Source organism: Pan paniscus, chromosome 1, assembly GCF_029289425.2.
Source record: "Pan paniscus chromosome 1, NHGRI_mPanPan1-v2.0_pri, whole genome shotgun sequence".
NCBI classification, from domain to species: domain Eukaryota; kingdom Metazoa; phylum Chordata; class Mammalia; order Primates; family Hominidae; genus Pan; species Pan paniscus.
In genome coordinates, this window is record NC_073249.2 from 31,219,833 (window position 1) to 31,242,123 (window position 22,291).

At 37.5% G+C, this 22,291-nt stretch overlaps 1 long non-coding RNA gene across 1 annotated transcript; it reads right to left on the reverse strand.

Annotated features, from left to right (window-relative positions):
- Positions 1-6,829: 6,829 nt before the first annotated feature.
- On the reverse strand, positions 6,830-20,052 carry LOC103785342 (uncharacterized). The gene is made up of 3 exons (XR_008624387.2): positions 19,798-20,052; positions 18,305-18,412; positions 6,830-16,702 (listed from the first exon to the last, which is right to left on the reverse strand). It is a non-coding gene; the product is annotated as an uncharacterized LOC103785342 (long non-coding RNA).
- Between the last annotated feature and the right edge of the window lie 2,239 nt (positions 20,053-22,291).

The window sequence follows — 22,291 nt, forward strand, 5'->3', positions numbered from 1 at the left end:
GAGCTTTGTGACAATCTGCTAAGTGCCTGGCTCTATGATAGTCACTGAAGACACAGAAATAAGTCATCATTTCTGCTCTCCAGCAGCCAATCATGTTAACTCCTGGAGAGTAACCAAAACAACATGTACAATGCACTGCAGAGAGTGTGATAACAGAGGACGGGGTGCCCAGGAGGACCACACAAAGTGGCTTGGGACTCAGGCCAGACAATCAGGGAAAGCCTCTGAGAAATAGCAATAACTGTGCTGAGTCTCGAGGGACCAAGACACTTGAGTAGAGAGAAAGCAGAATAGATAAGGACAGGAGGCCTGGGAGAACAGGAGAAGGTGGATGGTTTGCTAAGACCCTAGCTGAGATTCCAAGAGGCTAGATGTGAAAAATGTCACTGAATTATGTTGTCCTGGTATTTCAGGTCAAGGAGGTATTTTTTATTTTTTATTTTATTTTTTATTTTTATTTTTTATTTTACCTTGGGAGCAACAGCTTTGAAGGGTGTTAAGCAGGATCATTGATTAGATTTCAGTTTTAGGGAAATTATTCTGGTGGCAGACTGAAGAAGGTTTGCAGAGGGATGAAACTGAAGGCAGAAAATCACCAGAGGTAAATTAACATTGCAGATTTATAAGGCTGTCTTTTAGACGGTGTCTCACTCTGTTGACCAGGCTGGATCGCCCAGTGGCACGATCTCGGCCCACTGCGACATCCGCCTCGTGGGTTCAAATGATACTCCTGCCTCAGCCTACCAAGTAGCTGGGATTACAGGCATGTGCCATCAGGCCTGACTAATTCTTGTATTTTTAGTAGAGACAGGGTTTTGCCATGTTGGCCAGGCTGGTCTCAAACTCCTGACCTCAAGGGATCTGACCACCTTGGCCTCCCAAAGTGTTGGTATTACATGCATGAGCCACCATGTCTCGCTTATGAGGCCTCTTTTAAAGTACTAATACATATATGAGTTTGATTATAAGATTAAGATTCATTTTGCTAAATGCTTAATAATAAATGAATTAATTCATTAGGTCATATAATGAACATATAGTATGTGTTAAGCATGCTAGATGTTTGGGCTACAAAGAGAAATAAGTCCCTGCCCTCAACAATCTCTCTATTTATTTACCTAGGGAGGCAGACTTGCAAGACAAATGACTTCTCTACTAAACAAACAAATTAATCTACACATCCAGTTAACACAAATGCCAAGAAGGTTATTTGAGTCTGAAATAATTTAGTTTTGCAATCTGAAAGGTGTTAGTCACCTACCTATATCTTCTTTCCTATGTATTTAGGCTTGAGTGGTTTAATGTCTAATAGTCCTTTTTCATCTTTACCCAATGTATGTTTATGGTAGAAACAATCTGGTTATGTTATATACATCCTGCTGGACCTGCCTAAGATGTGGACTAGGTAGATGTTAAAATGGATTGGATAAACTAAAGAAGACCACTAAATCCTTGAATACTTAGACAAAGATCAAACTGAAACATTTAGAAAGCTCATCTGTTGATATTAAACAAAGCTTGGTCTCACAATCATATTAGCTTTAAATAGGAGCCCAAATTACAGGAAAGAAAATTAATGATTTTTCTGTTAGCAGTTTGTGCTTTCCCGGTAACATCTTCCAAATCCGTAGGTGTTGCATCTACCAGCGTTAGGGCAGACAAGGCTGACTTTAAACCACAGTCAAAAGGGTTGCTTAAACATTCTTTCTCCATGACATGGTTGTATCTGTGTCCCTGCCTGAATCTCACGTCAAATTGTAATCCTTAGTGCTGAAGGTGGGGTCTAGTGGGGGGTGATTGGATCATGAGGGCAGTTTCTCATGAATGGTTATCACTATCCCCTTTGGTGCTGTTCTCATGAGAGTGAGTGAGTTCTCAAGAGATCTGGTTGTTTATAAGTATGTGGCACCTCCCCTATCTCTCTCTTCCTCCTGCTCCAGCCATGTGAGATGTGCCTGCTCCCGTTTTGCTTTCCTCCATGAGCAAAAGCTCCCTGAGGCCTCTCCAGAAGCAGATGCTGCCATACTTCCTGTACAGCCTGCAGACCGTGAACCAATCAAACCTTTTCTCTTTATGAATCACCCAGTATCAGGTATTTCTTTATAGAGTGTGAGAACAGACTAGTGCACTCCATTTTCTACATTACAGAAAGAATTATAAACACATTTGTATATTAAAAAAAAAAAGATTTTGTGCACATTCTAGTATTCCATAAGCTTTCTCTGTGGTTGTGACAACTAGTGTGACACTCCTCTAGTACTATTTTTTTCACATTCTAGTGTATTTGAAGCTTCTGGGGAACTTCTTACAAATACTGGTTGCTGGATCCTAGCAAGTGGAATTGATTCAATTGGCCTACATAGAAGTCCAGAAATCTGTGTTTTTAAAAGGTCCCAAATGAATCTGATTCCAAGTTTGGTAACCACTGCTATATTTTACATACAAAAATACCTCTGTAAAGTACCTTGTCAAATGACAAATACAGTTATAATGAGTCAGACCATGCCCTCAGAGCTCATGTTAATGTAAGTTGGGCCTTTGTCAGTCTAACAAAAAAGGATTGTAACGGTTTCCTTGGCCCCTGACAATAGCATTGTTGGTACAGTTGATCAGTTGGTAGTAAATTACTAGCCTAGTGCATGCTAAGGGAGAAGAGAAGGGAACATTATCATGAAATGAAATGGTTCATTATTAGAGCTCTGAAATATTTTTCTTTCTTTAAAGAGTTCAAACAATTACACGATTAAATTTTAAATTGAATAACTTCCCAATAGTAAGCATTTCAAACCTCGCAGTAACCATGAGGTAGAAAAACAGAATTTATTACTGAACATCTACTATGTGCTGTATGCAGCTCTAGATGCTTGACATTCAGCTCCAATCCTCACAACACTGTAGGAGAGGCCTCATAATCCATGTTTTGAATATATAGAAACAAGGCATGTTTAAGTGGCTGGCCCTAGGCCACACAACTGGTAATTGAGAGAAATAACTAGTATTCAAACCAGGTCTACCTGATGCTCAAGTCCATACGATCTTTTCCATTCATAAGCAGGTGGGAATGAAATGAAGTTTTGCTGGGAAAGAAAGTTAATAGTCATTTCATCTGCCTAATCATCACTCCCTAATAATAATAATAACAGTTATTATTATGAAAATAATAGAAATGGAAAGTAATTGATTATAACATCTCAAAACAATATGCAAACTGAAAATGATGGATATATTCATTAACTTGATTGGGGTGATGATTCAGGAAGTATATATATGTATATGCTTATTCATATGCATATATATGTGTGTTTGTGTCAAAACCTATCAAATTATACACTTTAAATATGCACAACTTATTGTAGTCAATTATACCTCAGTACATCTGTTAAAAACAACCTATAGCTACATACCAGTTAAGTCGGCTGGTTAGATAGTAAGGTCACAGTTATGATCTAATTCCTGAATAGTCCAGTGGACTTCTGAGTTTTCTATTCCTTGCGTTTGGACAAATCTGCCTTCTCTTTAATGAAGGTCATGGGTCCAAGGAGGAACAGGTGAGCATATGAACATACAAGTAGATCAGAAAATAATTCAGGGGCTTACCTGTGCCTGGTTGCACATCGCTCAGCCCACCTGACTTCACAGTGGCTGAAGTGATCATTCCCCACACATGACCCCCGTCTCTGCTGCAGGCTCCCTCCTCTTTTCTGCTCTAGAGTTTTCTTCTTCAAAATCTGCTGAAAGTATGTGCAAGCACAGCTTAGAAGTGCAGAAGAGTTATCACTTCCCAGGAAACCTTGCAACTTTGGGTGGACAAGAGGCTCTGGACAAATGCCCCAGATTTCCATCTTTGGGAGGCAAAATTGTGGGGCACAATTCTGAGGCATATTTTGCGTGGTTCCTTAGAGGGTCCTCCGTGGGATGGAGTGAGCCCCAGTTGCCCACAGGGATTGCTAATGATGGTGCTTGATTGGCTTTTCCACTTCTCCTGACCTGCTCTCCTTGCTCCCTCGCTCATGCTTCCTAGGATCACTTCCTGCCTAAACTACCTACAACCAAGTCCTTGCCTCAGGAAAACCAAAGGCAGCACACAACTCTGATTTTTCATAACTATAAAAGTACCTATCAATTTTGTCAAACAATAGCTTATGTTTATTTACACAGTGTAATGGCCAATGGCCAAAAATGGCCAATACCAACGGCTTTTTATATAGGAAGCATGTATCCTGTATTGTATGCGATTACCAACAGTACTCGATTGACATTGGTTTATGATCATATAGATAATTGTGCATGTAGTTGGTCTGTTGGCTTGCAAGCTCCTTAAGAGAAGAATTGTACCACCAACTCCCTTTACATGTTATTTCTTATGGTGTCCCCTGTTCTGTCTTTGTTGAATTCACTATTTCTTAATTTTCTATTTACATTTAAAATTTTACTTCTAGTTTTATAAACCAGTAGTATTATGCTAAAATAGGAAGGTTTACATTATTTAATTTTATGGTACTAAGGTGTGGAATCAGTATTTCTAATTTGATGAACAACTTCAGATGTTCACAGAAAGATGGAGATTGCAACTAACTCCTGACAGTTCTTCACATTAAGTGACCAGAATCTAGCCTCTTTTTGCTATTAAAATGGCACCCCAATTTTCTTGACTGAAGATACCACATGGTAAGGAGTCCAGTTTTGTGCTTATACACTTGAAAAAGTCATCTCTTTCCTACCTAGGTTCCCCACTCCGATTTTCCAGAATTTGGATACAGGTTCTCTTTTTGAGTAATTTCCTGTGTCCTCCTATAACATTATTCCACGGATTTGCTAGTGAAATGAAATACTGCAGTGACCTTTTTAACTCCCCTGACTTTTTACAGTCTTGGAAATTTAGCACAACAGCGGGAGTTTAATCATATTCAGTGGTGTAAAAGACAAAATAAGGCACCTTTAAATTCAGAAGGAGATGTGACCTCCAAGGTGTCGGAGCCTTCAGAGACTCCCCTGCTGTCCCTATGGACTGCTGAAACTATGTTACTCGTGTTTCTCAGGCCACGTCACTACATCTCTGGCTGACACATCCATCCCTCCCCCCTGCTTACATTTTATTTTGAACCAATAGGCTACAAACTCCTGCATCTGTACCACATTAGAAAACTTACTTGCCATGCTGTTTACATTCTGTATTCACTTCTTTTTTAAGAATGTAATTTTTGGTTTATTCACCATAGTATTTATTTAAAGGTTTCAAAGACTTTCATTTCATTGTTAAAACCTATCCTGTGACACTGGATATTTGAAGTCTCTTTAATATCAAACTGTAATTCCATGATGCACGATGCCAAATACCCATTTGTTTACATGAGTATCTAACCACTGGTGGGCTGATTCTTTAAAACAAATTGAATGGTTAGTCCGATTCCTTGTGGATTTAGCAGTGCCCAATAATTTAACCAAGTGTCATTATATGTGTTTTTTAGTTTTAGGTCTCAATTGTTGTGTAGTTTGGTTGATGGATGAGATGGCCTAAAGAAAAGAAAGAAAAAAAGAACAATGTTCTTCACATAGCCCAAAGTGACAGAGTAGATCAGCTCTCTTAAATCCCCTGTCCATATAGCCATTGTGATCAAGGTGATTGATGAAGAATCCTATCAGCTCTGAGCTGCTGAGGTGTCAAACTGATAGGAAAAAGCAGTACTCACAGTATGCCTGCAAACAGTTTGAGAGGCCAACAGCTAACACATCTCTACAATTGGATATGGCTTCCCCTGCCCTTTAGATGCACACAAGTGATTATCAATTAACATTTGCCATGAGATTTTCCTCTCTGCAGCTTTGTAGGTATTCACCCTTAAAAAGCAAATCACTTGAATGTTTCTTCTTCCGTAACTACTTTTTCAAAGTCTTAAATTGAGCCCAGCTAATGAGTATAGGTGTGTTAGTGCAGCTGGAAAAGTATGCTATGTGTTTTGTTTAGGCTTTTTTTTCTTTAAAGCATTTTTACCCTTCCCACTGAGTGTACTTTGTGGATTATCTTGATTACAGTGGTAGACAGTAGGCTTTCTGCTTTTCAGCTTCATAGTTTTTCTTCCCAAAAGAACATCTGTCTCCCAATGACCTGTATGGTCACAATTAGCCCCTCAAACACAAGTCCCCATGAAAACTGAAACCAAAGAGTAATGAGAAAGAGAGACAAACTATATACCACTTATTTTCAGGCCTGAACTTACTAGGCTCCAGGCATATCAAAATATTGATGCTGGGACTATTCTCTATATACCATAAAACAGATTTTCTGGTAAATTATAATTAATTCAAAGATAAGAGAGTTTGGTTAATGCTTACATTAACCAAAATCAAATATAGCTGTAAGAATATATCTAGTAAATTTATCATCATCATAATGTTTGATACATATTTGAACTATAAAATATCATATATTCCTGATCATTGATCTAAAGATTCTTGGCAACGGGGTTCTTCTTTATTTAAAATTGCTTGTCTCTTGATTGAGCTGGAAGTGCTAAAAAAAAAAAAAACATAAAGATGTCATTGCTCTGATCTGAGACTGGGGAACTTCAGGCTCCATAAATTTGTTTTATTTGATTTGAATTAGGCAGTAGATAATGTATCTGGACACAGTTGACAAGAACTTATTTTTTATTTAAAGAATTGTTTAAGAAAAGCAAGCTCATTAAAGAAAATTTAGGGGGAAAGGAGAAAAATAGAACATGCAAATACACAAATGGTACTATTACCTAAATTATAAGCAATACATTGCTGGCATTTTGGTATTGCTGTTTTGTATTTTTGAATATGAAAAGATTTTTTAAAATATAGTTTTGATCATTTTACATAAATTTATTTTAAAATCCTGGTTATTTAACCTAGCATTATGTACCAAGACACTACTACATTATTATTAATACATACTTTTCACAAATTAAATCTTATAAGTTCTATTTGCAGACAGTGTTGATTGCCTATTGAATACCTTTCCCCATTGAATCCTTGCTAGAAAAGCCCTAGTTTGTTCAAGGGACTATCCCTCCTCTACATAACTTAGCGGGGGATTTTTAATTTTTTTAATTTTTTTTAAGATCTTGGATTGGGTGTCAGTCAATCATAGTGGTCCCAGTCCTATTTCCACTGGTTGGCTATAGGGTGCCGTGTGACCCATTTATTCGAGTGAGTTGTAACAGGGAGGTCTGTCATTTTGCTCATAGCTGCATTTCAAGCTTTAGATTACTGCCTTACACTTATCAGGTGCTCAATAAATAACTGTTGAATGAGTGAATTCTAAATGCTAAAGAGTTTTCCATTCAAAGTAAGAATTTATTACAAAAGACAGTTCTTTCTGGATATTGCTGTGCCTGTATGTAATGGCTGGAAATGCTACAGTCATCTTGCTATCAGTATAAGGATGAAGCTAACCCAAAAATGAGGTGGACCCAGAGACTAAAGGAAGCAAAGCCCAAACCGTCCCTGCAGATCCATTTTAGATTTTTTTTTTTTTTCCAGAGGGAGTCTCGCTTTGTCACCCAGGCTGGATGGAGTGCAGTGGCACCATCTAGGCTCACTGCAACCTCTGCCCCCGGGTTCAAGAGATTCTCCTGCCTCAGCCTCCCAAGTAGCTGGGATTACAGGCACCTGCCACCATGCCTGGCTAATTTTTTTTTTTTTTTTGAGATGGAGTCTCACTCTTGTCGCCCAGGCTGGAGTGCAATGGTGGGATCTTGGCTCACTGACACCTCCGCCTCCCAGGTTCAAGCAATTCTCCTGCCACAGCCTCTTGAGTAGCTGGGATTACAGGCGCCCACCACCACGCCCAGCTAATTTTGCCATGTTGGCCAAGCTGGTCTCGAACTCCTGACCTCGGGTGATCTGCCCACCTTGGCCTCACAAAGTGCTGGGATCATAGGCATGAGCCACCATGCCCAGCCTCCCTTTTAGATTTTTTGAGATGATGTTTTCTTGTTTAAACCGATTTGACTTACGGGTTTCTGTCACTTGCTACTGAAGTAATCTTAACTGATGCACACTGTTTTATATCCAGAGTTTACAAATCCTCCATTTGATGATCTACTATTACAAGACATACTAATACAATCTCTTGCTAAATTTAATGAAAAGATGGATGTTGATTTTTAAGAGATTTTATGAATGTGATATATATTGTATAAAATTCAGCAATACTTAACAAAACATGGTAAATGTACATACAGATACTGCCATAATACAAATATCAACACCTGGTGGACCTTTGGAGAAGACTAGATAATTCTGTAACTCAGCCTACACTGCTTTTAAAGCTGGGATGATCCTTCACTGCTTTCACTTCAGCACCAAATTTCTGAAAGTCATTGTTCTGGTCATCTATTGCTGCATAACAAATGTCTGCAAAATTTAGTGATTTAAAATAATATTCATTGTATTATTTCCCGTGGCTTCTCTGGGTCAGGAATTGGGGAAGGGCTCAGCTACGTGGTTCTGCCTATGGAACTCTGACTGCAGTCAAATGGGGGCTGGAGCATGATCGAGGTTGGAGCCGCAATCAGCTGGAGACTGAGTGGGCATCTCACTCACGTCATGCGGTCTCAGGACTTTCCACGTGTTCTCTGCTCATGGGCTAGTTTAGATTTCCTCAATACATGGTGGTCTCAGCATAGTTTAGACATAGGTTGTTCACAGGGCAGCTGGAGGCTTCTAGAGGGATGCAAGCCAGATAGAAGCTACAGTGACTTTTGTGACCTAGCCCAGAAAACATGCAGCATCACTACTGCTTCATTTTATTGGTTGCCAGTGAGCCACAGGCCTTCCCAGAATCAAGGGGAAGGGAATTATATTCTGCTTCTTGATGAAGGAGGAGCAAGGTTGTAGAAGAGCTTATGGGTAAAGGGATATCGTGGTGGCCATCTTTGGAAAATACAATCCACCACAAATAACGAAGACCTATATGTGTGGTTTGTCACTCCATGTCTCTTTCTTTTATGTTAATTTGGCTGTTTTCCCTCTATGTCTAAAATCTGTGGAATGACCAAAGCTTTCAGTTACTCAGGATTAAAGAAGTCATTATTTCTTTCCATGCAATTCCAGAACCACTCAGATCCCATAAAGAGAATCAAATTAAGTTCAGAAAGTGAAAGAACTAAAGACAATAATGATGTGTGAGAGCATGAGTTTGTGTTGAGAGAATATAAAGAGAATGATGTGTTTTAGTATAAGTGACAAGTAGTGGTGGGCATGTCTTTAAAAAATAGTAATATTGAAGCTAAGTAACAAATTTGGGGGAAAAATGTGTTCAGAAAGTGAATGCCTATAACCATAGTTAATTTTCACCCTGCAAACTGATTGTCCAGTCAGAAGTAGATATATAGCATCTAAGCATCTCCATTAAAAATTTTATGATCAATGACTTTGTGTGATATGGCTAATGACATGCATTATTTAGTACAAGAACGTACCCATTTGGTTAATAATCTAAATATATATAAGGGAAAACTTTTGCAATGGAAAATGAAATGTACATTTTAGACATAAGCAGCTTCCAAAAACACACAGGTTTCCTTGTAAGAATCACACATTATTTTATAAGGAAAAGTAGAAAACCAGATTTAGAAAGTCAATCCAATCTTTCAAGAGACCACACAAAAATTAGAACAAAATGAAATTCTAGCAGCTGATGGTAACATCCAATCTTTTATATAAAAGTAAACAAAACGTAAAGTGCTCTTTTTGCTTAAACTCTCTTCTTGCCTTGTGATTCTGTTGAGGCCAGACTTACTATGTTATTACATCTAGAAAAAAAAAAACCCACAAATCCAATTTCAGAAGTGTTTTTCAGAAATGTACATCATGGAGCAGGGTAGTGGTGTGGAGGGATGCAGAAGGATGTTACATTGTACATCTGTTTTCCAGTCAGCACAACTTGGAGCTGTCTCCCTTTCTGGACCAAATTTTACTTTGGTTCTTTTTGATCTTGTACTTCTTATTCATGCATTGTGCTTAACATGTGTTACAAACATAATGTGTTTAATTATCTGTCTCTCCCATTTGACTGTGTGGACATGAAAGTGGGGATTGTTTCTGTCTGGCACACCTAGCAGAATGAACGAACAATGTCAGTAATGTTTTATTCAAAGAGGAAAATGTGTGTGTGTGTGTGTGTGTGTAAACATATTGGAAGAGTACACAGAAATTCACTTGTTTCTATAGTTCCATAGGGTAAAACTAAGGCTTGCAGTAAATGAATCAGCAAGATAGGTTTCAAATCCTTACAAAAAAAGGAAACATAAGCTGTACATGATAAAAAACACACAACATTGTCTGCTAACTTTTCAACAAAAGACCTTTCCAATCACAACAGCTTTCCGACAATGGCTCAGGTTGCCTCAATATGCGATGAACCTACCGACATGAGAATATAAGCAGAGGCCACAGGAGTGTCTCTCCAAGATACTACAGTAGATTCTTGTTCTGGGTGGACAGTGAGATTAAATGAACTCTCAATGCCCTTCTAACACTATGAAGCTAATCTTAATACAATACCAACTCTAAACGGAGTGGATAAGGGAAAATTGGCATTTTCAAAGCACCTCCTATAGACAGACATAGTTCTAGTCATTGGGGATACAGCCATGAATAATGCAGAAAAGTCCCTGTCCTCACGGAGCTTAGATTCTAGTGAAGGAGATAGGTGATAATCAAGTTAAATAATAAATAATTTTAAATAACAATTAGCACTATGAAAAAATAATGCACTGACAGTGACTAGTGTCGGGACCAGACAACATTAGATAAACTGGCAAGAAGAAAACATTTTATGTTCCATATAATCTGCTTTTATATTTTAGTAGCATTTCTATAGAAACATCCAGGACATATTCAGTACTGGCACTTCAAAAATTAACATTATCTCTGAAAACCCTGATTCAGTGTATTATGTGAATGCCAAAGAGGGGAGACACACCCCCTGATTTGGAGACATTACAACAATTTGGGAAAGACAATTATGTCATTTGAAAATAGTTATATAGTAAAACAGAGCTGTTGACAGCAAATGAGAGGATGGGGTAAATATTGTAGTATATCATCAAAGGGGAAAAAGTAACATGATCAGGAGTGACCAGGGAAGATATGAAAATGAAGAGGAGTCTAAAAATATGTAATTTTGTAGTAAAATCATTGGAAAACCAAATGTTCAGATTATAGCTAATGTGATAATGGAATGCCTATTACAGGCCCACATATTTGATGTTACAAATTTCTGACATGCTTCTGCATGTAAGATATATCATTGCAAGCTCAGGGCCCATTAATATGTGCAAATGTTCATGCAGCAGATGGCATCTCACTGTATAAACATTATCAATGCAGATATTAGTAGCTAAAACGTTACCTATTTCATGTACTCAATTCTATAACATGGACCCCAAGGATTGCTTAATTGTGAAGGTTTGTGATGTATGATTCTCATTTTTTTTTTCTGTCCAAAGAAAAGATCCTTTAAAGCCCTTACACATAAAGTGTCTGTGTGTGCATGTTGTAATCATTTGTCTTACTATTTTCTCTCAAATGTGGAGAGATGTACAATGCAATTTTATGCTTTCTTTTAGGAAGAAGTTACTGATATTGGAGGGGGAAAAGGAAAGAATTTTTGCATTCATTCATTAATTTATTCGTTCAAAAAATAATTTTTGAAACTCTATTGTGTGCCAGGCACTGAGAAATCAAAGGTGAGGAAAAACTGATACCGTCCTTTTTTCACAGACCTGTGTAAACAAGGTGCTCACATCAGGATCAGCAGGGTGTTATGAGGAAAGAATGTAGGCTCCCCATCTAAAGAGGCCTTAAAAAGTATATTCTAGAATGAAAAATATATTAATGTTTATAAGAAAGAAAAGTTGGCAATTTTGATGAGGCAAATAAACTCTAACATTTGTTAATGGATATATGGAGTTCGTTTTATTCTAAAATGCTTTGAAATTACTTTGCATTACTTATAAGTCTCTGCTAAGAAAGAATTCCTATCTTCAAAGCACTTGGAGAGACAGTTTTTAAAATAGAGTAATCACGTCAATAATTATGTAATATATAAGAATTTTAAACATCTCTAAAGGGAAAGCTACAGTCCTTATTATTTGATAAGCACTCCTAAAATAACCTGGGCTGTAAGAATAGGGCAATGTAAGACTCTCTTCAATTTGTGGAAATAATCAACTTTGCATGAATAAATTAATAGAAACAGTTTTATGTCTTTGATTGCAGTTGAACACTACTGAGTGTTCCTGAGCATCTGAAATGCCTTTCTGAAAGTTCATTCAGCAAATTCACAATAAATTGTGAATTCAATCTCTGGCACTGTACAAATGGCATCAATGTGGAACACCAAAAACCAACCCAGTATGACCATCCACCCTATACACTAATTCTATTTAAAACTATAAGGAAACCAGGAACAACCAGATGTTGATCTTAAGATACTACTGCACATCTGCCACTGCAGAAGGATTTATGAAACTCTGCAATGACAGGAACCTTTTCATATATCAGCAGTATTCTTTATTCTGAGTGTTGGATGAAGACATCAAAGAGCCACAACCAGCAACAACAAATTTAGCACTAAGACTGCCTACATACACCAAGCAAAATGGGAATTTGAGGCAATAACCAGAATACGCTTTTAAAATTCCCAAAAATTTTCACACTGTTTGGTCAAATCTTTTAGGGAACTTAAATTATGCGAAAGCTTCCCCCTCTGGTAGCTTCATTTCACCTTGAATATGCAGAAGAGGATACCCAATTCTGTATTAATTCCTAGTTTTGTATTTTGAAACTTAACGGTAAACAAAAAGCATCTAGTCATTCTTGTATAATGATATTTTTAAAAATTATTTGAGGAACATGTTAAAATAACATGATGAAACACCTTAGAAAAGTCTACCTTATGAAATATTAATTTTATTTAGAAATTGTTATTGGAATTTACTTACTGCATAATTTAAGCAAGATTAATTTCACTTAATATAAACAGATTCCATTGTAGTAGGCTGTCAGCCTTAGGACAGTTTGCTGTATTAACTCTACAATTCTTTTGAACTATTTTAATACAAAATAGTATGATGGGTTGAGGGTAATTACTTATCAATAGTTTGGTTCTATGAATTATCTTTTTAATATTTATCAGGAAGTAGGATTGCCTTTCAATTTGAAGGTTTAGAACCTTTTTGTTGCTATTCTTGCTCTTTGCTAAAGATGACTTTAAATTTCTTTGTGAATTTTTAACTCTTTCATTTGTTTATTGGGAAGATACAGAGAAGGTTCATTTTGATTCCAAGAGTATAACATAAAATGAATTTTCTCTGGATAAATTTGATTCATATTAAACTCTTTTAAAATGTATATCCATTATTATTTGAAAAATATCTGTTGACCAATAGTTTGATCCTTTTGAAAATATACCTTTAACGCAAACAATATTTAGGAAATGTAAATTTGAAAGAAGACTCATGATTAAATCATTAGAAGAAGATGTAAATGTTATATAAAGTGTCTTTTAACAGGGAAGAATTTCTTGTACGTTTTAATTTGGTTTTTATTTTATGAAAGCCAACAGAAATTTTACAATAGCCTCCTCTTCTGATGCTCCTCTTTCTGACCACCAGATGTCAGACTTTCACTGCAAATTTAAAATTCTTCATTGCATAGTAGACACATTTTTATTTGCAAATGTTCACTATTCTGAAATCATTTCTTTTTCACCTCCAGAGCACAATTCGAAAACTTGCCTTTGAATATGAATACACAGACATGGATGTTAGCTGTTTCAGGCATACATTTACAGCTCCTATTTACAGTATGCCAATTTTCAATTCACTAATGAGTTTCATATTTTGAGATATCTCTTTACATTTATACATGTACATCAATAATAGAGCTCCTTCTAAAATAAAAATGCCATACATACACGCCAAAACATGGCTATATTTGAAAAAACATATAATTTAAGAATACCAAAATACATTTTATTTTTGATTCTGGCAAAAACAAACAAAAAAACAGGTGAGAAAATATTTTAAGTATTTTTGTTTTTCACATAAAATCTAACTGTTACATAGGTGTTGTTTTTGCACAAATATCTACAACATCTATGCCAGAATTCATAATCTTCTTGAGACATAAGCATAATTTAACATATTTACCTAATTTTAAATGGAAAACAGTAAACATCAGAGTATTATACTTTTTAAAATTTTGTATATGCTACACCCCAAATGCACAAAACTTATTATAATACAAATTCATCTTTTCACTTAGTTATATATAATGTATTATAAGACTTTAGTTCATGTTTTTAAAGAATTATACTTTTTATCTGTGTATAATCCCTGAAACGCATTAATAGAAATATAAGAAACAATATGTAAAAGTTATTGAAGAACTTTGGTGTTAAAGTTTTTATGTGTATTAAGATTTTAAGTTTTAAAAAAAGATTGTAAGTTTAATATTTACTAGTTTAATTAATATCTGATTCTAGGTAGTACAGAACCTAAATAATTTCCAGAAGTATGTAATTGGAACAGGAAAAGCCAGGAAAAAGTATATTCTGTTTGCATCACTCAACATGTTTTTTAAAAAACCACATACACCCTATCATAAGCATTAAAGTTTTAGTAAATTGGCAACAACTGGTAAACATGCTACTATTATTTACATTTCTGACTTGGCATTAACAACGGTAAATTGTAAAGCTACTAAACAACTAGTTACAGCAAATTAATGTGATACAGTTATCTCAAAGGAAAGGAAAAGAAAGAGGCAAGGAGACTGCTGGAATGTGTGCAGGAGGGAACTAACTGATTTAAGCCAAATCTCCCAAGCCTTTTAGAATCTGTCTGCCTTACAGCAGTACATCAAAAATAATACAATTGACATTTTCCTGTCTTCACTTCTGTTAAAAGTTTACATTCTATTATTCTTCCCAGTTGAGAGACATCAAATTCCAAGAATTGCTAAGACTGACTGTGGTAGTCCTGATTTCTTTTATAATAATCTTTTGATTGTTGTTGATGTTTAAAAAGTTTTATTAAAATAAAAATATAAAGAACTACTTCATTATTTTTCCGTTAACATAGTTATGTCTCACTCATTTCATTCAATGTGCTTTTGGCATCTTTCTCTTTTTAATGTAAACTATACATATTTATCATAGATTTCTATCTTTAATGCTGCTTAGATACCCTTTTTAAAAAGCTTCATTCAATCTGGCCTCTTTTAATAGATATGCATGTATTCCTTAGTAAGTGAATAAAATTTTGCTTTCACTTAATAGTAGGTACTTCATTCTCATTATTGAGACTATGTGGAAACCTTGAATACTTGTCACAGATTCATTTTATAATCCTGAGGTTGGTTTGGCATTCCATGATTTACGCAGGGGCTTTGCTTACAATAATTGATTCATTCCATACTTGAAACCCACTGATCTCATTACAGTTATAGGAAGGCATTTTAGCTGTTGCAATTTAGACTTACCTCAAAGGAAAAAAAAAGGCACGCTCTACCCACTTCGGATTTCTGCAACATGTGAAATAATTAGGTCATATCATGTATCAAAATAAAATCCTGTTACTGACCTTTCTAGACTCAAAAGGCTGCCCTGGAAATATACAATAAAACGTATTTCATTTTGAGCAATATTTGCATGGTTGAGAATGACACTGTTGTCAACTATTAACTTCATGCACCTATTTTTCCATTAATAATTTTACTGTATTAAAATAACCAAAACACAGGTTTGAACTATAAATTCTAATATTTAAGTCAGCTTCTACAAAGAAGCTCTCAGTTCTAAGAACCCAAAATATGAAATGTAGTATATTAAGGATACCTACTAAATATTATTGAAATCCTGACTCATCTTCAAAGGTATATGCCATATTTCTTTATTTCATATACTGTTCCATAAAAATTAAAGAATACATTTTTAAAACCAACTGATCATATTAAACTATGTCTTAGAACACTGCATTTTTTTGAAGGCTTTGATAAAAATGCAGTGGGTCTTAAAGAACACATAGAGAGAATTATTTTTATATGCTAATATTTTGAACATTTAAGAACGCAGAAAATATTTGGTGAAATACTGGTTATTTAAGGCAAACTGAGCTAGCATTTTTATTTCGTAAATCATTTAAAGGCTATTTAAAAAGAAAGGGGTGTTGCACATCACTTCTAGTTATGTTCTTTTCATTGAACTTTCATTATTGCTGCAAAGACTTTAAAAAAAAACTACAGTTTATCACATAGTAATTTTATCCACAGCAGAAAACAAGCTTTATAAAGTTAAAAAGGACATTTTTGCAAGAAGTATTTTCAAGCACTTATGAAAAACTACATGAAATAAATAAAATAAAAACTAGGTTGTGTGCACTTAAAGTTTACTGCTTAGGAAACATTCTCTTTAAGCTAATGTAATCATTTCTATGACTTACCACTGTTTAGCTATGGTGGTGGGAGACATTTCTCTGGTGGGGAAAAAGAAACTTTGAGTTTTCCTGTCAATTGTGAATATTCTTGATTTGGCTGATGGGAGTCTTGATCTCCCAATCCTAATATCTTCAAGTGCAGGGAAATCTAATTCATTAACTTTTCCAAGCATTTTAAAAGTTTCTTTTCATCAGAGACCATTTTGACCTTCTTTATCCATACCACTCTAGAGATCAGAAATACAAATGACAATAACAGATACCCATTAGTTAGTAGCTCAGAAGCCCACGCTGTATGACTGTACACTCTAAAGGCAAATTATCTTTGTACAAAAATATCCATATTTTAAATGAACCGTTAGACACTGGATACCACAGTGACAAGTATCCTAAGATCAGCATAGGATCATTTTTAAATGTTCTAATCTTAAAAATGTGAGATATGAAATATTTTTAAATGTATTTACAGCAAAATGTATTTTTAAAATACCCTCAGATAATTTACTCATCTCTATTCTCCCATTTATATGTTTAAATTAAATATTAAAAGTAAAGCCAAGTCCTGAGAAACGACTGATTTCAGCACAAAGGATAACTGTTGTTCTTCAAGTTACTTCAAAATTATAGGAAGAACTGTTCTTTTCAAAACTTGTATTGCTTGAACAAAAATGTATTTAATTTACATATGTGTTCCTTTTACTGAATAACCCTTTAATAGTTAGTTTAGTGAAAAATGTGTTCTAATAATCCAAGGAATAGTATCAGATGCACGTATCAAGAATTGTTCATCCTTACCAATAACTATATTTTAGATGATTTTTTATTTCCAATATTAAAATAAAAATGTTTACAGTTCCTTTGTTTAAAATAATCATTTTATAATTAGTACCTAATATTTGTAGAAACAAAAGGGAATTTGTGTTTCAAATTTAGAATGTATTGAAGTTTTTAGGAGATAATAAATAAAGAATTTTAAAGATTAAGACAAATGACTATTTTTCAAGGTTATCTATGTTTGTAAGTGGTGGTGTTAGGTTTTCTAGACTTTAAATTTACAATTTTTTTAGTTTCACAAAGTTGTATTATACCCACACCAAAGGGGAGTAATGTATAAATTTGAAAGTTTTTTCGAACCTTTAAAATAGAAATATTAATATGAATGATTACTGTGACTTTCTTTAGCCAACTATAAGTAACTTCATTCAGTGAAGATAAATTAGTAAATCTCAATGCTTTAAGTTTTTTTAAATAAAAAATTTAAAATTAACTAGAAAATCAATTTTGAAGTACAATATTAGTGAGAATAACTATAAAAATCTATAAAATACTTTAAAACCGAATCCATTAGAGGTGCCTATTATGAGATAAATTTTCTTTAAAATTACCTAATTTTCTATTAGCTATGCCGCTGTCTTTTGTCTCATAGAGTTTCTATTTCATATACTCTATTTTATATATCTTACTGAAATTATAAAACATACACTGTCCTGAAACAAATATTAGACAGACATTTCAAACTCCACTGATATCTAAAATGTCCTTAGAAAAAATAATAGAAAAGACTTAAAAATAAATCTGGAAAGACTGGCATTACAATAAGCTTTTCGTTAACTAAAATAATTTATTCACTACGTTTTTATTTTCAATATTTTGTTGAAACAGAATGCATTTACATATATACTCTTGTTACTCTTGTAGAAAAGAGATCCCCCCCTTTTTCAAGCATAATTAATGTACTGAAATCACTCTCCCGTCACTTATATAATTGCAACCATTAATAAACATTTGTGTGGCAATATTACCAAGCAGCACCTAAAGTAAATACCTACTTTACAAATTCTGGATTATGTTCTCAATTTGCACTCCATTTCCTTTTTCCACTTGGTTATATTTCCCTCACTTCCCTTGTTTATTTTCATAATCACACCTTCCCCGACCTGTCCAAAGAACCATAGTGGTTATAGTAAAAAACACTGTACAGAAACATTTTCTACAGCCAGTTTATGAGAGTATTGATTCATTTTGGATACTTTTTCTTGCCACTCTACTGCTTTTCTGCCATTCTCACACGTGCTCCTTATCCAGGGCACTTACATGAACTCCCCTCCTCTCTCTGCTGATTTCATCGTCTCCCCCACCCACCATCAAACATTAAACCCCTTGAAGGACTACTCCCAAATCTCATTCTGTAACTGGATACATTAACTTTAATTTTAAAAACTGGGTTTCTCGTGAAAGTTGGCTTTGTGATTAGGTGTCTTAGAAAATTCTTTGCACTGGGAAACGGACTATATGGGAATTTCCTTATGTTTTCTTTTTCTCTCCCCACAATGCCACATAAGGTGCGATTCAATATTTTTGATAACTTTAAGGGCAAATAATATTTCATGTTAATTCCTATTTCCTGAACAGAATTTTAAAGCAAAATAATATGCAGACAGTAACCCCCCAAAGATGGTTTAAATTTTTTTCTCATTTGCATAGCAAGATTTAATTTCCATCCCTTAAATATGACGAATTGCTGAGATTTTCTCCAGTTAATGCTTTTAACAGCTCCCAATAAACTTCATTAATCAGGCAAGCTCGAGGCCCAATGTGTAGCCTGGAAGCAGCTAATTTGCTTGATGAGACCGCGACTTCAGTGAATAAACAGGTGTATAATCTGAGGGCTTTATGGCCTTAATTACAGTCTAATCAGTTCAGCGGTTGGCGGGCAAAAGAGAAAGAAAAAATGGTGGGGGGGGCGGGGGGAACTCAAAGCCACTTTTCCTAAAATAGGCGACATGTCCTCTTTCTTAATACACCTCAACGACTAATCTTCAGTTTCTTCTCCCCGTCTATTTCCTCCTTCCCGTCCTCTGGCTGTTTCTCCTCGGCCTTCCCTCCGCTTAACCTCTGCGTTCCCGCTCCTCCTTTCTCGCCGTCTTGGCGTCTCCCCGTGAAGCGCTCCGCTCCTGGGCTCGGGCTCGCACCTCCGCGATCCCGGTTTCTGCCGTTTCTCGGGCGGCGGGGTCACTTTGCTCCCCCTCTTGTTGGCGTCCCCCCTTCCTCCCCTCTCTTCTAGCCCTCTCCGCTCCCCCCGGCATCTCCCGCCCCCGCTCCCCGCTGCACATCCTCCCTGTCACCCGTGGGCCGCCTGACAAATCACTTCAAGGGCAGCCGAACTTTGAAGGACAAGACAAAGCTCCGGCATATGGTCCGATCCCCAGATGTTTGTCTTTCTTCCGCCGCAGCCCCCCACCTCCCCCTGCCCGGGGTTCGTCGGCAACCCAGCTCAGCACTTCCTTCTCCTTGCGCCCCGCGCCGCTCCCCGCTCCCCCACCTCCAAGTTCCCCGCCGAGGGGGAAGTCGCTTAATTTTCCTCTACGGCTTTTGTTTCGCCGGCCTCCCTCTCCAGCCGATTAGTGGGGGGCAAGGCGAGGTTCCTTTAACCTAACGAGGTCTGTGGAACTCCGCCGTGAGAGTCTCCCGGTCGGCTCCCGGGACGTGGGGTGCGGAGAGGCCGCGACGCGGCGGGACAGGGCAGGGCCCCGGCGAGGTGCCGTCCCGAGACGCCGTTCGCTTCGCCGCTGGGGCCGCTCTGGGTCCCGGCGCCGCCCGGGACTGGAGGGCGCGAAGCGGGTCGGCGGCTCCTCGCCTTCCCTACCCGCTCACTCGGGGGCGCACTGGCACCCCCAGGCCCCGGCCGCGGAGGAGCGAGCCTCCCTCGCCCCGCAGCGCGACTCCGACTGGGAAGCCGCGGCAGGGGTGATGGAGGAGACACCCCCCCGTTTGGGGGGAGGGAAGCCGCCGCACCCCGGGCAGCGGGGAGGGGTCCGGCGCTGCGCGCGCGGGGTGGGCCCTGCTCGACCTGGGACCCCTGCTGGGTAAAGTGCGGGACCGGACCGGACGGGACCGGACGGGACCGGACGGGACGGGACGGGGAGGAGGGAGCGACCCGCGCCGGGCCAGGCGAGGGCGGACTGGAAGCAGCGGGGCTCACGCGGGAGCGCCTCAAGGCTCTAGACCATGAGCCGAGCCCCACCGCCTCGGTGATGAGCCAGCACCTCTTCCCTATTTCGGACAGGCCAGACCTCCCACCCCGTCTTCTCGGTCCTGCTGATGACCCGTTGCTGACTAAAACTGTTTTGGGTCTAGAGGGTCGCGCACGTCTGGCCACCACAGCTTTGGGGCGAAGGAATTGGGTTTCACTTAGTCAAACTGCCCCGCGATTTACTTTCTTCCTTCCCCTCAACCTGCATCCCCTTAGCGGTGATTGATCCGTAAGAGCCCAGAGAAAGTCACTCCCCCCGCTTCTTAATCAGCTGCCTCTATCTATTTATAACCACACAACTTTGCTGGCGGTAGGTCAACAAAGGCGTGGATGGCGGCGGAGACTCTCCGCAGTGCAAACAATGAAATAAACGGGACGTGTCTGTTTGCATATACGTTACCCGGTGAAATCCGATTGTCCTAGGACAAACCAGCGCTCAAAGGCTGCAGTCATTTTATTTCTCCGTAATTTTATTTGCCTACATTTAAGGAAGTAGAAGGTACTAATCCTGCACGGCAAAAATAAAAGGGCATCCGGTAAACAGTCTACTCTCTTCCACGAAATGTTTTAGAAGTCTGAGCATGTGATGATGTCCTGTACAGCGAATTCTGGTTCTGACAAAAATGCAAATTCTAACCCGAGAAACTGAGTTTACATATTCAGATGTTGTTTTTATTGTTACCGTTCCCTCCCCCGACCCCACACCCTAGGTGGGGAGAGTTTTGGAGTTTTTACTTTTTGTTTAGTCCCTACTGTCACCATTCTTTAATAGATAATGTTATTTTTTAAATAAAAGTAATTAGTCATTTTAGAAACGCAGACTCGAATTATGTGAACAAAGTGCACAATAAAATATGTTATCAATATTTTTACTGGTGTAATGGAAAAATATATCCTACGCAGAAGGATTAACTCGAATAAAATATTGACTACTGTAAAATAGAAACTTCATGGTTTCACCACATATATTTTCGGTAAGTGGCTGAATCAGCAGAAAATTATTTAAAACTACACTACAGTTACAATGTCTTAAAAACAGATTATGGCACTACCTCAAACCATGTAAATAACTAGATCGTCATAGTAAAACAGAGGTTTCCAAAAAACATCAGGAAGAACTTAAAAAATTAAAAAGTTTTTTTTTTTTCGCTGCTGTCCTCAAATAAGTTAGGTAGGTTCTACAGTCTTTGTGGACAATAGGTGAGCCTGGACCTTTTGTTGTTTGTGTGTGTGTGATCATAAAGGAACAAATGTCTGTTTTGCGACTAGAGAATCAGGCATCTCCAAAAGAATAGCCATGCTCAGCATCCTCTGCTTATCTAAACTAAATTACAGCTTAATAATATTGCATCCTGTGCTACCCGGGTGCTCTCACACACCTGAGTGGACCAGGGCATTTTACTGCCTAATTTCTCTTTTGTGTTATGTCTTGATAATTAAAATGCATTATTACTTCTTTTTCAAAATACAATAGGAATGCCTCATCTCCTGCCCCCAAGTTCTGAAAATTCTCAGACCGGCCCTGGAGAAATACAAATGCACAAAGCGACAGGCGAAGCAGGCCCTGTGTTCAGCACTCAATCATTTCCTGTCACAGGTGCAGCCTCTATGCATTATCCTGCCATGATTGATAGAGTGGGTTTGTGCAGACTAGGGGAGCTGGGGAGGCTCAGATGGGGTCCTGTCATTTGGGCTCCATTTCATACTACCTGTAGGGAAAAGGAAATGCTTTGCAGGGATTGGCTGTTTAGTGAGTTTTAAATTTTAGTTTCTCATATATAAT